The sequence below is a fragment of the Rhinolophus sinicus genome, linkage group LG05 (assembly GCF_036562045.2).
Source record: "Rhinolophus sinicus isolate RSC01 linkage group LG05, ASM3656204v1, whole genome shotgun sequence".
Classification (NCBI taxonomy): domain Eukaryota; kingdom Metazoa; phylum Chordata; class Mammalia; order Chiroptera; family Rhinolophidae; genus Rhinolophus; species Rhinolophus sinicus.
Window position 1 is genome coordinate 32,181,744 of NC_133755.1, and position 16,941 is coordinate 32,198,684.

The 16,941-nt window shown below is 35.4% G+C and overlaps 1 protein-coding gene across 5 annotated transcripts in view; it reads left to right on the plus strand.

The window, feature by feature from the left end:
* The window catches only part of SOCS5 (suppressor of cytokine signaling 5), a 61,475-nt gene that overhangs the window by 36,116 nt on the left and 8,418 nt on the right, over positions 1 to 16,941 (plus strand). The gene's annotated exons all lie outside the window — the stretch shown is intronic.

The window sequence follows — 16,941 nt, forward strand, 5'->3', positions numbered from 1 at the left end:
TAGAGTATTGGAGCAGGGAGACCAACTGGGAGCTGGAGGCAAATCAGGTACCAAAAGCTGGTACCCAGGGACTTGCTGAGTCAGAGTAATGGCAGGAGCACTAGAATGAGGACGCAGAAATTCCTGCTGCTTAATCTCTAGGGCAACCGTGGAACTGGAGCAGGCTCTCAGTTCCAGTGCTTTGAGGACTAGGCCCACTTGTGTTACTGATTTTGTTCTTGGATTTCAGTGAGAATTCTTATTTCTCTTACCATCAAATTCACACTTCAAACCAGGACTTCTCCGTCACCACGCACACCTACATTTGCCAACCTGAGTGAATGTGGTCAGTACCCAGCAATGAGAAAAGACTGATATATAAAGAAAGAGTTGAATCCTTAAGAGATTGATATGTAAGAGTTGAATTCATATCAGAGTGCTACTTTTTGATTAACAAGTAGAAAACTTTTTATTACAATGAAATACCCACCTTTCCTACCACCTTTATTACATTTTGGAAATTAATCGAAGCTCCGCTGTACTGGAAATGTTAATGTTACATGGCATCACATAATCTATTTCTGTTGGTTATCCTATAAATAGTATCTCTATATCCAAACGAATGCACATTACTTTCTGGTACTCTCTTGGAAAGGGTGGTTCCTACCTCCCAATCTAATGTTACTACTCATCCATCCCCAGTACTGTCTGAGAAAGTCAGTCTGGGTTAGTGGAGATCTCTGTATTTGTTATTCCTTTCTCCCCTGATTGTGTTAATCTGCCCCTCTCATCCCTTCTTTGTGTGTCTTTTGCTTCCACACTGTTCCCCTACCTTTTCTAAAAAAGTTTATTTTTAAGACTTCTTAATTTATTTGTTCTGCATTTTACGCATAATTTTCAGTTATAATATGAAATTAGATTGGTCTTTTTCAAGATCTACTTCCTTTTAAAATAGCATTTTTTTTCCAGCTAGGAAATTAAAACATTTGAATGTAATGTTTTGGAAAATACAGAAAAAAAAGAAAAAATGAAATTACAATAGTAAAAAACCACCCAAGATAACCACAGTAGAATTTCCTACCCATAATCTTTTTATTAAAACATGTTTGTGTGCGTATGTGTATGTGTGTGGAGGTCAGTTTACACATACTGTTTTATAGCCATATTAATTTAATATGAACATTTCCAGAAAATTAAATGCTTCCAGAAACATGGTTTTTAATGTCTTTCTGTTATTCCAGCATATGAAAGTACCACAGTTTATTTAATCCATCCTCTGTTAACTGAATAATACTGTTATTGCCAATTTTTTGCTACTATAACTAATGCTATGAGGAATATCTCTTGTATATAAATCTTTGTGTCCTTATCTGACTATTTTTAAAAATAATTTCTAATTGTGAAATCTTGGGTCAAAATGTATACAACTTTTTAAAGCTTGGATATGTAATATAAAATTTCCCTCTTGAAATGCCACATGGATTTATATTCTCATATGAACATGTGAACATGCTAGTTTCCCAGTACCCATGCTTAGATATTACCATTAAAATGTAAAAGAAAAAAACAAAACAAAAAAACCTTTGCCAAATTGGTAAGTGAAAAATCTTATATCACATTTTATTTTGGATATCTTTAATAAATTCTAAGAATTAACTTTTTTCATACATTTATAGGCCAAGTATATATCTGATTTTGTGACTTTTCTGGACATGTCCTTTGCTATTTCCCTTTGAGTTGTTGCATCTTATCATTTTCTTATAAATACATTAACACTTTGTCATATATTGAACATGTTTTATCCAGCTTATCATTTTGTTTATGTATGGCATATTTTTTAATATGCAAAAGTTTAAAGTTTTGTCACTAAGTATTTCTCTTTTGGTTTCTTTCTTGAACAGTTTGCTTAAATAGGCTTTCCGTCTCTTCTTTGAGAGATCATATGGCTTCCTATAATTTACTACTTTTATTTTATGGTGGGTTTATCTATTTTACAGTCCATTGAAATTCTCATCAGTTGCTCTCTAGGAACATTTGAGATTATTAGATTTTAGACCCAGAAGTATAGTTTTAAGTTTCTGAAAATTTGACTGTTAACTTTATTTTTAGTCCTATCTACTTCCAAAAAGAAGGGAAAAAAGATGATTAATAATAAACTCATACTTGGACATTTAGTATAATGATAATTGATACAGAATTATACTAGGAAGTGGAGGGGATCTCTAAGTCTATCAGAAATTTATAAACTAAGCCTTCGATTTGAATTTCCTGTTGGTAATAGCAGAAAAGAAGAGGAACACAATGATTTATATGTTTCTCATTGTCTGCTTTAAGGAAGCGTATCAGTTTTTTCAGGAGAGAAATGTTGGCTGTAAAGTCAAAGAGGAATTTTTTATGTGAGTCTTTATATAAGGAATGGTGTCTTCGATACTATTTTTATAGAACATGAAATGATACAAGGCCATTTGTTTTATAAACTCAATGAAGCTTAAGGGCATAATATTAAGTTGTAATTCTGGTAAAGTGTATCTGTAGGGAGTCATAATAATACAAACCACATATTATCTTTCTGGTGAAGTAATTTGATAAGGGACAGAGCATAGAAAGTCTTTGTGGATGGTTAGCTATTTCTTAAACTAGCTCTTTCAACACAACAATGGTTTTTAAAAATCAAATTTTGATTTATGTATGTTTATGATTTCTAGTTAGAAATAGCAATTGTGGAATGGTTCATCCACCTTAGATCCAAGTGTTTAACTGAAAAGTTTGATATTTTATTGTGAAAACTAGAGTCTATTGTTATTTGATAAGGTGGATAATTACCTCATAAAGTGGGTTTCCAGGATTACTTGCAAGCAATAACAGACTATTTTTACCTGCTGCCCTTCAAACAATTGTAATGTGAACTGTTTAAGTAAATAGTAAATCTTATTTCATTTCAAATCTGACAGAATGTTGAAGAATTTTTTTTCATGAAGCACTGCTTCCTTCATTAGCAAAAAATACTACGAATTAACTGTACTTTAAATTGCTCAGTTCATCTTTGAAACTATTTAAATTTACTTTTCTTTACCTGTAAAAGAACCCTCATTTTTAAGTTGTGTTTATGGGAAGAAACTATATCTTAAACTGTGTAGGAAGCATTGTTTTTTTTGTTTTGTTTTGTTTTTTGTTTTGTTTTTTTTAGGGGAGACAGGAAGGAGAAAGTTTGTATTGACAGAACAGTATTGCTTTTGTTAGTATTTTTGCAGCTTGCACTAAACTTGTAGTGTTTAAATTGAACATTAAGTTAGCACCTGACTGAAACATGACTACATATAGAGTATAAGACTATTTGGATAACTCGGTACCTTGGACATTATGATTATACTTTAGTTTAATTGGATAGTGATTAGGAATCAGTTTTAACTGCTGTGCTATTGCTAGACCTTTAAATAACTTGAGTCTATTTGTGGAGTGCTGTGCTTATTTTTTAAATTCAAATTTTTTTTTTAAATCACAGATCTTTGAGGTTAGTTAATTCAGTTGCTTGTAGAGGAAGGAATACCTGGGCTGGATGGAGACAGAGGGTTGCTTATCCTCTTGAGCATCTCCCATGAAAGACTTCTCACAAATCTCTTTTGGTTGTTTATTTACATTTTTAATATTTGAAATACTAATTTTTTTCTAAGTTTTTTTTTTGTTTGTTTTTGTATTTAGATAGATTGAAGAGTGACCAGAATTTTCCTTTTTAGAGAAAGACTCTTCATATACATAAAAACAACCATTAGGTCACCTTTTTTCTCCAGATGACATAATTTTAGCTGTGTTTCGTTTATATCCCTAAATTATAATACTGAGAACTGTTGCTTCTTTTGTGCTAAATTCTTAAAGTGTGGAGGAAGTGGCCAGACATAGAGTCTTCTTGACTTTTCCTAAGCTGCTTGAAATCCTGGGATCAATATCATGGAAGATGTTCTAGAAGGGAGTGAGATGGAGGAAGGTAGACTATTGAGGCAGCTGTTACAACTAATGTGTACATGCACATGATGATGAAGACAGCCTGGGAGAGTGCAGTGGGGGTACAGAGGAGGGCTGGACCTGATGTATCTGTGGAGCGGACTGGAGACCACATTCTTACACTTCACCTTCCCTGGGGGAAGGATAAAGGCAGTGGGGACTCGAGGGTATCGAGCATAGTTTTCTCCAGCCATTTGAATCTCATTCTGGAGCATACAGAAGTTAGGACTTTTACTAATGGAATAATTTTAAAGAAATATCCTGTCAGTCTGTTTCCTTGCCCTTTAATGTCATATTCCTTGTTGCATCTCTTTTAATTTCAGTTTCCATGTGTGTGTTTGTTAGCATATAGATACGATTTGATTTTTGTGTTAATCATATATCTTGTGACCCTACTGAACTTACTTAGTTCTAGGATTTTCTTTCCTTTTTTTATTTTTAATTTTTAAGGAAGATTCCTTTGAGTTTTCTATGTGGAAAATCTTGTCATCTGCAAATGGAGAGTTTATTTCTTCCTTTTCAATTAATATGCATTTCTTTTTCTTGCCTTATTGTGCTGGCTGTCACTTCTCTTTTGACCCTGACCTCTTGCTATGGCCACCAGTGATAAGAAATCATAGTTGTCAGACAGATTGACGTCTGCTTGGAACACTTGCCTGGAGTGGTACTTTCTTTATGCAAAGATTTTTAATTACTGATTCAGTTTTTAAGAGTTACAGGCCATTGATTTTTTATTTCTTCTTGAGTCAGTTTTGGAAATTTATATTTTCCTAAAAATCTAGCCATTTCTTCTACGTTTTTCAATTTATTGACATTAAGTTGTTCATAATAGTCTCTTATCTTTTAAATCTTTTTTTATATCTCTACTTGTTCACTTTTTTGTCTTACAGTGTGTGCCCATGTAGTTAGTGACCCCAGGCTTTCATGCTCTCTAAGGTTTTTGGTCTTGTTCTGGTAAGTGTACTTGCTCATAGCACTTCTCTCTGACCATCCTTTCACACCACCTTTTCTGATTGGCAATTTCTAAGCTACTATGGACTGGTTGTCAAGAGAATGAAGTTTACTTAAACTATGGATTCGTTTAGAGTAAATACAATTAAGTTCATGGACAGTTAAGTTCACAAACTCATCCTAGAAAAAGTGTTACATACCTCATTGCTGAATATCACTATAGTTACCTTCAAAGTACTCCCCTTGGGAAGCTATGCACCAACACTTGCCTAGTCAACCCATTAAAGCAATTTTGGAGCTCTTTTTCTGGAATGGCCATCAGAGCTGTTGTGGTATTATCCTTGATGTCCTGAATGTCATCAAAATGTGTTCCTTTCAACATTTCCTTTATCTTCGGGTAAAGAAAGAAGTCCCTGGGGGCCAGATCAGGTGAGTAGGGAGGGTGTTCCAATACAGTTATTTGTTTACTGGCTAAAATCTCCCTCATAGACAGTGCTGTGCGAGCTGGTGCATTGTCGTGATGCAAGAGCCATGAATTGTTGGTGAAAAGTTCAGGTTGTCTTTTTTCACACAGCCTTTTCAGCACTTCCAAATAGTAAACTTTGTTAACTGTCCAGTTGGTACAAATTCATATGAATAATGCCTCTGATATCAAAAAAGGTTAGCAAGGGGTCGGCCCGGTGGCTCAGGCGGTTGGAGCTCCATGCTCCTAACTCCGAAGGCTGCCGGTTCGATTCCCACATGGGCCAGTAGGCTCTCAACCACAAGGTTGCTGGTTTGACTCCAGCAAGGGATGGTGGGCTGTGCCCCTGCAACTAGAAAACGGCAACTGGACCTGGAGCTGAGCTGCGCCCTCCACAACTAAGATTGAAAGGACAACAACTTGACTTGGAAAAAAGGCCTGGAAATACACACTGTTCCCCAATAAAGTCCTGTTCCCCTTCCCCAATTAAAAAAAAAAAAATTAAAAAATAAAAAAGGTTAGCAACATTGTTGCAATGAGTTCGAACTTATTTGTCAGTCCTCCTATGCGTAGAGCAAGGGCTTTAAGTATTATCGTCTGAGAACTTGAGCTTTATTATGTTTTCCGCATGTGCTGTCAGTAAATGTTAAAATGAATATATTTTATCACCTTTTCAGCTTGCTTGTTTCTCAGCTTTTGATAGGTGAGGTTTATTTCAGTTCTTTTACAAGCAAAGATTTTTTTATTTTCCTAATTTTTAAAAAGTAAAGTTGTGTGTTATATGGTAACACTAACACAAAACTGGGGTGTTTACTTGGAATTTCTGTAATTTTGGTCAAAATGCTTCTCTTAGCATTAGTTTTCTTAGATGATTAAAAGATACCCTTATTTGCCTTTACTTCTCCCGGTACCCCTCCCGCATCTCTTTCTAAAGAACAGACTAATTTTGAGATGTTTAAAGTTTCTTTCTTCTTATGCTAGTAAAGAATCTAGATCAAAAAAAGGAAACTTGTCCTGATTATGTTTTCTTCCTTTCCTCCCTCCCTCCTCTCTCTTTCCCTCCTTTTTTCCCTTCCTCCCTCCCTCCCTCCCTTTTTCCCTTCCTTCTTTCCTTCCTTTCATTCATTCATTATAACTGTCACATTATTTGGAAACTTGCAGCTTTCTTCGGGCCTTAAAATTTGGCATAGAAGACAGTAGTGTCCTTTAGTTCATAAAAGGTTGATAAATGTCTTTAAGTAGTTTCAAATAAAAAAGAAAAGGAAAGTATTGTTATAAAAAATCATTTTATTTCAGTCCTTAAAGTCTTTGTATTTCTCGTGACACTAAACTGCCGGGGTTATGAATTGGTTATCCTTTTTAGAAAAAGAAATGGTCCAGATTGCAGTTGCTCACCTACCATTGGTAACTGAATATTCTTTATAAATTATTTGTAGGATCACAATAAGCTCACTGTTAAGCAGTTCCCCAAATTAGAGATTCTGTTTTGGATTAAAGCCAGTGTAGTAGCTTGATCCACTAAATTCCTCAACTGAGAGCTGTTGGTTTTTGTTTGCTTCTAGCTGCCTTTTGTTGTTGAGGGAGATTTATGGGATGGTAATGGCTTGTGCTCTAGGAAGCATGAGCCATAGAGGCAGTGTTTACAGTACTAAAACACACAGAGTTGCTTTGCTTAGTGAAGTTGCTTGATTTACCTAACTGAAGTAGACTCCCTTGAGGGGGGAGATAAAGGCAGGACTAATTTACCCATGATCTCTCCCTAGACATAAAAAATAGCTTTGCTTTTTGCCACTAGCACCAACATAAATCTTCTACTTTGGATCGGTTATATAACATAAGCTACCATTTTTGAGCCACCATTACATACTCAGCTGTACTTACCTTATGTCGTGTTATCCTCTTAAAACCCCTTGTAAAAGAGGGGCAATTTTCCTGTTTTTAGATGGAAAGCCTGAGACTTAGATTTCACACAGCTAGTGAGTGCTTGAGTTTGATTTTAGGGCCCTCTGAAGCTAAAGCACATGTTCTTTGTGTTCCATCCCAGTCTGCCAGTAATACTGGCCAGATAAGAAACATTTCAATGAGTAGTGCATTTGTTAGTATATTACATAAGATACTTTCTCCATAGAAAATGAAGTGTAACTTGTTAGGATTTTATACTTCTCTAGTGTGCAATATCTATATAGTAAAATTTAAATTGTGGCAGTGTTTTATAGACTAAAAAGGAATTTTGAAGCCAAAAAAAAAAATGAGGACTGCGGTCCTGGGCTTTGCCGAGGACTGTACAGATCAGCTGTGCTAGTTTTTAGGTTGTAGATGAGCTGTAGCTTCAATGCCGAGGAGCATTGAAATCCTCATCGTGTTTCCTGGGAAATAACAGAAGGTTAAATGATGAATAGAACTTGCAGTCTGGCAGATATTGTCCATAGGACAATACTGACATTTGTGGCATGAACCACAAGAAATGAAAGGGAGGATTATGTTTAAAGGAAAGAAAAGCTAAAGCTTTACGCTAGATAGTACTGGTAACATTTTTAAAGCCACTGTCTTTTCAGTGTCTCCTGTGAGCCAAAGGCTTTGTGGATAAGGTTTCTAATCCTCATATCCAACCCATGAGGGTAGGTATTGTTAACTTCATTTACCCAGAGACAAATTTAGGCTCAGGAGTGTGAAGGAATATATTCAGGGTCACAGTGTTCTTAGAGGTACAGCTGGAGTTTAACCTGCTCTCTTCCCACCGCCTCCCATTGACTCTCTCATGCTTATCACCTAAGCGAAGCACAGGCGGTGTCTCTACAAGTGATTTGGGTTTAAGAATGGCATTCTGATGGCCTAGAGCGCCCTCATACATGACACGGGAAGTGAGAACTGTGTGAGTAAAATTCGAGAAGTGGAGATGCAAATTTTAGATACTTATTTTTCATTAGAAAAAGAAACAGCCCTTAAATTATCATTTTGGGGAGGTATTAATGCAGAATCTGTTTACCACTATGACTCTTAATTTGCTCTTATGTCCTCTTTTTTCTTCTTTTTTAAAATTGATTATTATATTTTTCTTAATATGCAGAAAGAAATATAGGAACTTCTTAAACTTAATCACTTGAATTAAGCATGTGGTTTCAAAACACATTCTTAACTGACCATGTAGTTAGTTAAAAGTAGTATTCTAGAAAAGAAACAGAACTTAGTCATATATGTAGATCCACTAGTTATAATAATATCAGAACGTTTCTGAGTGGTATACAAGCCTATACAAAGCGTGATGACTTTCATAATAGATAGGCATAGAGTATAAACACCAATACATTCACAGTTGGCCTATGAATCTAGCTTTTTCTCTGGATTCTTTTGGTCAGTATTGTTTCACACATTACAATAAAATGGAATAAGTCAGTAATTTTCTTTTGAGAGTGCATGTGCTACCTTTGTCAAATTTTAATATCAGTTCCATCACTTTTTTTCCTCTGCAGTTTCAAAAAGTTGAAACTTTTCCATTTCTGTTACTGAAAAAATATAGAAATGATGTATTCCTTGAAGTTTTAAAGAGCTTGTTAATCACACTCCTCGGACTTAGAATTGTTAACATACAGTTCCAGAACTGACTCAAGCATAGGTAGAAAACCTGAATAGATTAATAATAATGGAGGAAACTTAAGCCCAGTTTATTATTAATAAGCCCAGTTTATTATTTACATAGACTAAGGAGTGCCCAGATGAAGTTGAAGGCGTAGGGTTTGTAATCCAGGCTAAGAGAACAAGAGAGGATATTAACACTGCACTGAAGACTAGTACTGTGTACCAGTTTCTACATCTATAAAATTGAGAAAACTTTTACTCATATGGTTGTTGGGAGAAGTGAAATGCTTATACCAGTGTCTGGCACGTGGTTAGTGTTCAGTAAGGTAAACAGGCATCACAGCCATCACCGTCATTCTCTTTTTTGAGCTTCCCAGAGGTTTGTCTTATTGCTCACTTCAGATGCTCTTGGATTTATTTATCAATTTAAAAAATACAGCTGCCAGAAGTTTTTCTGTTTTACTAGTCTGATCCCATTTCTGACATAGATAACTAAAAAAGAAAAAAGAAAACACTACTATTCAAAAAATGAGAAAGGAATATAGTCACAGACATGAAGGAGACTTTTTTAATTATAAAAGATTGTGTACAACTTTTTGCTTAAAAGAGAATATATGGAAAGATTTTCACCAAAGTAGTAACAGTGGTCATCTCTGGGTGGTAGGATTTCAGGTGAAGGTTAGACTTTTTTTTTTTTTTTGGTATGTTTAAGTAGTGTTTTACTTCTATAATATGTATATGTTTCATTTTTACAAATAATTTGCAGTTTTTTCACTATTACGCTCTAGGGACCATCCATATATCTTTGTTATTATGTACTCAAGATTATCTTCTTAGAGTATTGTTTCCCCAAATTGTTCTATAGAATGAACATTGTTTTAGTAAATGTACTGTGCAAGGTTTTATGATATACCATATCAGAGGTTGGCAAACTATGGCCCCTAGGCCAAATCTGGCCTGCCACTTGTTTTTGTACAGCCTCTGAGCCAATGGATTTTACATTTGTAAATGGTTGGAAAAAACAATCAGCAGAAGAATGATTTTGTGACAAGTGGAACTTATATGAAATTTAAGTTTCGCTGACCATAAGTAAAATTTTATTGACATATAGTTATGCTTATTCAGTTACATATTATCTGTGGTTGCATTCAGACTACAATGGCAGAATTCAGTAGTTGCCACAAAGAACCTACCGCCCACCATGCGTAAGATATTTACTTACTATATGGAAGTTTGCTGACCTTTTGTACTACATTAAAGAAAACTGTGTTTTGTTCTTGTTGTTGGTTGTTTTTCTTTTTCAACTTTTCCTGGTTTTAGGGTAACCATCTAGTCTAGAACGTGATTGTCAAGTTAAAGAGTAAGAGCATTTTGATAAATATTGCCAAATTGCTATACAGCAGAAAGTTTGCAAAATATTAATAATGCTATTTTCTAAACAGTCTGTAATTTTCGTTTTTGAATTCCTGTTTTACCTAAGAATTATGAGAACTTCTTATTTTCCTGGTGGTTTTTTGTTTTGTTTTGTTATAATATTTGGTTGCTAAATCCCATTGTGGTCAAAATGTGGCCTGTATAGTTTTTTTTGTTTGTTTTTTTTGGCCTGTATAATTTTAAAAATGTTATTATGCAATGTATCATATACAAGAAAGAGTGTACAAAATATAAGTGCAATCTAAAGAATACTTAATAAGTACAAACCATGTACCCATTACCCAGGCTAAGAAATAGAAGCTTTCTGAGTACCTCTTCCTAATTCTGTATTCCTCCCCCAAATAGGTAACCATTTCCTTGCTTTTTATATTTTTTTATTATATGTGTATGTATACCTAAACAATGTATTTTTGGATTTGCCTGTCTAAAAGGTAAATGAATTCATAATGAATATTTCATCTGTATCATTTACTTCTCTAAGCATTATGTTTTTGAGATTTGTGTGTACAGATATAAGTAACTATAATTTATCATCCCTGCTGTATCGTAATCCATAATATAAATACACACTAAGGGACTAATGAGACTTCACTTAGATGTTTCAATGACAGTCTCAACTGTAACATTTTCTAAATTGAATTTATTAACTCTCTCCAACCCTTCACTTGCCAAAACTGCTCTGTTGTGTTTCCTGTTTCTGAGATAGCATCTCTCTCCAACTATTTCCCCAAGCCAGAGACTTGGCAGTCGTTTTTGACACCTCCCTCTTCCTCATTCCCCATTAGCCATCAATCATTCATCCTGTAGATTTGATTGGTAAACATTTCAAATCCATCTGTACTATCACCACCCTAGGCCAGCTCTTCCTCAGATCTCTGCGGTGGTCTTCAGTGCAAGGTCAGCATCCTCTCTTGTTCTCTTAGCCTGGATTACAAGCCCCACGTCTTCAACTTCATCTGGGCACTCTTCAGTCTATGTTAACATTAGCCATTATTCGTGCCATGGTCGTTCCTGCTTCAGGACCTCTGCAGATGCTGTTCTCTCTGCATACAGAACACAATCCTAATTCGTTCTTACTCATCCTTTAGCACAAGGTTTTGAAATATCACCTCCTCAGAGAGGTCTTTCTTGCTTACTATCCCGTAAACTAGATCGTGTCTCCCTGTTAACATTAGGACTTTGTATTTGTCTCTCCTGACATTACTATGAATTTTAATTAAATGGTTATTGAGGAAGACCTCTTATCTGATTTAATCAGGATCAGCAGTCTACAAAGTCTAATAAAGCAGGAAATCATAGAAAGGATACATACCTGGAATGTTTTACTCTAAGAATAAGGTTGCATGTTCTCTTGTCAGTCTTTCGATTAAGGGGCCAAGGAAGGTCTTTTCTTTGAAGGCAGGTCCTCTTGTTGCAGTTCCATATTATTTATCCGGCAGAAACCACATCCATAATGTATCATCTAAGGTTTCCCTTTTGGGTTTTTTAAATAGAACACAAATTTAGACTCTTGATGCATTCTGAGTTTAGAATCCTTATAGATCTTTGCAATATGTTTTCTAATTTCTTAAACTATTTTCTTGCCTATACCTAATTCAACAGCATAAGTATCTCACTTTTGTTAAGTATTTCAGAGTCATTCAACTCATTCTTCCCTACGCTCCCATATTTCATTAGTTTAATGAACACTTAATTGAATCACATAATTTCAGTAATAAGTGGCATGAACATATTTGGAAACTAACATAACTAACTCAGAAAAATACAACTCAACCAGTGGGAACAGAAGTATCTGTGTACTAGATCAGTGGGCTCTATGTTTTTGGGCGCACATGTACATCTACTGTGTGAATATATTATGTATATTGTAATAGTTGAACTCTGAGGTTGAATTATATGACCATTTATTACCCACAAAACAGTAATTTTATATGGTTGAACGTAATATTAAATAGCAATATAAAAGATAAATAGGCATCCAGTCGGATAGTCACAATAAAGAGTGTAAACAACAAGAAATAAATAATTTTTTTAAAAACCCAACTGGTTCTTAGGTTATTTAAGGGCCTATAGCTATGATGGCCATGCATCCCTGGATTTCTGGGTCATATTAATACTGAATATTGTATTATCTTTTTCTAAAAATTATTGAAATGCCACCAAAATATCAATCAAACGTTGAATCTCCTAAACTGCCTCTTGTACCTGAATTTGGCACGGAAATACTTTAATCCATGTGTCCCAATTTTTGTTACTGTAACTGAAGGAATTTATACTGGAAGTGTATATCATGACTAAGTAGTCTAGATAGACTGAACAGTACAGGAGGGAGTTGAGTTGTCACATTCTTCCTCTTTACCCACTATGGCATGCCATACACTCTTTATTTTTTTTTTTTATGGATTGGCTTTTTTTTTCTCATTTATTTCAGGTGTACAAAGCAATGTAATAGACATTTACACCCCTCCCAAAGTGATAACTGTCCCCCCGCCCAATCTACTACCCCTCTAACCCATGTGTAATCTTAAAACTTGTTGAATTTAATTCTTCTTCTAGTAAAGTGTGAATTAAGTCCCATTGAAATGAACTCCTGGAAACTACTTCAATTATTTTGTGAAAATTTTGTAATAGTTAACAAATTGGCAGTTAACTATTGACTGTAGTCTTTAATTTTTTATATATGTAAATTTTTCTAGTAATGGAATTTGACCTCTTATTTTCCATAATTCTGATTTATAACTTATCCTGTTAAATAACATTTTTCAACAAAAGCTGCTTAACTTGCAACAGCATTATAAAACTCTTTTAAAATTATGATTGTCCTTGAAGGAAGGAATGAGTTTTTAGAAATTTGTTTTGGATAGTTTAAGGATAACTATGCAGGTATAGAAATGTGAAAGATTGTAATGGATGTTGAACTTTCATTCTAGAATCAATGTAATTGAAATTTAACACTTAGCCATGTGTAACAATATAAAACCATATGTAGAGTTGTAATTTAAGTTTCAAGGAGTTTTAGCTAAATGTATTTCCAAAAATTTAACAAAACAAACAAAAGAACCTCAAAAATGACATTGTAAATATTAAGATAGTTGATGTGCCTTCCTGATTCTTATGTGGACTCTTCTATAAATCACTTTCAGAATTTTTTTATTCCCAGTATTATAGCCGCCCACATAGCATTTCCCACATCAAGAAAAATTCCACTTTCTATCCCCATGGGGTGTGGAAGCATAACAGTCTCTCTTTAAATTAGAATATTTTGTCATGACGCAGTCTATCAACAGTATTCAGATTAGAAATAGAGAAATCACTAAATTTCATGCTTTGTCTATAAAAGAGAAGAAACTGCCTTCTGTAACCTGGCAAGTACAAATGTTTTCTGTATGTCCTACTTGTTTATTCAATTTACAAACAACTGTATACGGAGATAAGTGATTTTAAGTTTGCTGGCTTTCTAAAACAGTCACTTTTTTCAGGTATAATTTGCTTGTCAAAGAAGTATCTTCAGATAGCTACAAAATTTGTATTATAAACAGAGAAGAGAGACTTCTGTACTTCTTGAATAGTAATATTCTAATGTATACAGTGGTATGGTTTATAATCTTACACACTATAGACCAGGGTCAGCAAACTTTTTCTATAAGGGGCCAGATAGAAAGTATTTTAGGGTTTGCAGTCTACATGTGGTCTCTGTCAATGTTCTTTGTGGGGTTTTTTGCTTGTTTTTTGTGTTTTAGTATCTTTAAAAATGTAAAAACCATTCTTAGCTAAGATCCATACAGAAACAGGCCACAGGCCATATTTGGTCCTTGAGCTATAGTTTGCTGACCCCTGCTCTAGATCAGTATTGTCCAAAAGAAATATTATTTGAACCATATATGTAATTTAAATTTTTTTAGTAACCACGTTGAAAAACTAAAAAGCAAATGAAATTCATTTTAATAATATATTTAACCAATTATATCCAAGCTATTATCATTTCAATATGTGGCACTAGCCACATTTCAGGGCTCAATAACCACATATATTGGACAGCGCGGCTCTAGACCAGAGCTACTCAAAATATGGACCACCAATTGGTGCCGCTGTACAGTTCATTACCAGCCTGTGACAAGTTTAGGTATAGAAATTAAAAGCAAGCATTTGAAATATTTTATAGCAGTTTGACAATTATTTTATGTTTGTTCAACTAATAAGAAAATTGGCACTTGTATTTCACGTCTTTTTTTTTTACAGTTCATATTTCCAGTAATTTATTCTTATTATATCTTACAAAAGAATCAGTCTACAAAATTAAAAAGCAACTCGCTCTTTACAATGGATAGTTTAAGAGGCACTGCTCTAGACGATCTCTCCTAAGATTCTGTAGGCCTCTTGTATACAGTGACAAAAATAAAAAGAAGAGACATGGTGATGAGATTGTGGCACCTAGTTTATTTAGTACTATTCACACCCCACAACAGAGCAGTGTTCTTTTACTTGTCTCTTTTGGAGCTACCATTGGAGCCTCACCCAGAGCTTATAAAACATAGCAGTGCTCATGCCCAACCCCAGACCAGTTAAATCAGAATCTCTCGGGAAGGAGCCTGTGTATCATGTAGTTTCCAGGTGATTATATTATGCAGCCAGCATTATTGTGCAGATCCCTCATTCTAGAAAAATTTGCTATTTCTGCAATTGGAAGGAATTACTGATCTGATTGGGCGATATTCTGTATGGTACCATTCATGTCTTTAACAGTGAAAAGAGGACTTTTTAGTTAAATATGTCAATTTGGCATTCTGTCTTTACTCCCTCCTGGAACCCCACTAAAACTAAAGGAATAAAAAAGATATAAGGCATAAACTCACAAGTAGAAAGCAGGTGAGAGAAGATAGAAGTAGGCCTGATTCGTCAAGTTTTTGGTAGAAGCAGGTAGCCAGAAATAGGAGAACTGAGAAAGGTGATCTAAGTGCCAACAAACAAGTACGTTAAAAAGAAGCAAACCAACTTATACTGCTGGCTCAGAAATTAGAGGAGCCAGTTACTTCAGAAAGTAAGAATGAAGTATGGAGCTGAAAACAGGAATGGTTTCAAGTGTGTATCAGACTCCTTCACCCTGAGCAGCCAGGAGACTATTGTTCTTTTACCTTGGATATAACCAGAGGTTAGAGCTTGGAGAAATTTAAGAGGTTCAGTCATAGCTGGAGTTGGGATATGTTTTATAAATAAGGACACCTTTTGAAAAAACAGGGACTTAAGCGAAAGTCTGAATATTCAGGTTAAGACCCCACCATTTCCTTGCCCTGTTCACAGAACATGGCAGTCAGGTATATATGCCCCAGACAGGCGATTGGAGCGTTTCTCTCTGAGCTACGCAGTCAGGAGACAGGCTTACAGATACTGACTTTTGGGGATTCTCTAATAGAAAACTAACTCATTACCTCATCACCTTGTAGTGAAGCCAACCAGTTGACAAACAACCCCCCCCCCCACCCAATTAGACAGAGCTTCTGATTAGCATGTTAGTTAGCACTGGTGGGTAGCCAGGGATCATCATACGCTTGTTGAAGCCTCTAAAATAAAATTTAAAAATAATAATAAAAAAGAGACCTAAAGTCTTAAGGAAAAAAGGTACTGAGAAGAAACAGATAAAAATATTTGAAATGTTAAAAGAAAAAAAGGAAAACATTTAAAAGTTTTATATCCTTAGACAAATGAGATGTTATATTCAAGAAGTTAAAATAGGATGCTGTTAAAAAGAACATTGGCAGGTCTGCAGGAGAACAAGAGGAGGAGAAAATACATCACTTCGGGCCGGCCCTGTGGCTCAGGCGGTTAGAGCTCCATGCTCCTAAATCCGAGGGCTGCCGGTTCGATTCCCACATGGGCCATTGGGCTCTCAACCACAAGGTTGCCATTGGGCTCTCAACCACAAGGTTGCCTGTTTGATTCCTCGAGTCCCACAAAGGATGGTGGGCAGCGCCCTGTGCAACTAAGATTGAACACGGCACCTTGAGCTGAGCTGCCACTGAGCTCCCGGATGGCTCAGTTGGTTGGAGCACATCCTCTCAACCACAAGGTTGCTGGTTCGACTCCCACAAGGGATGGTGGGCTGTGCCCTCTGCAACTAGAAAACGGCAACTGGACCTGGAGCTGAGCTGCGCCCTCCACAACTAAGACTGGAAGGACAACTTGAAGCTGAACGGCACCCTCCACAACTAAGATTGAAAGGACAACAACTTGACTTGGAAAAGAAAAAGTCCTGGAAGTACACACTGTTCCCCAATAAAGTCCTGTTCCCCTTCCCCAATAAAATCTTAAAAAAAGAGAGAGCACATTGAGAGAACAAGAAAATGGTCTTGGAAATTAAAACTGTTAATAGGAAAAATTGTAACTGCAGTGGAAGTGTTGTAAAGTAATGCCAAAGAAATCTACCAGACAGTAGAAAAGGAAAAGAAATGCAATATTGAAAATAAAATATAATCAAAAGATGGTCTAGTGTCTAATAAAAAGGACTTTCGGGGGAGGGTGGGGAAGGATATTGAAAGGACTTA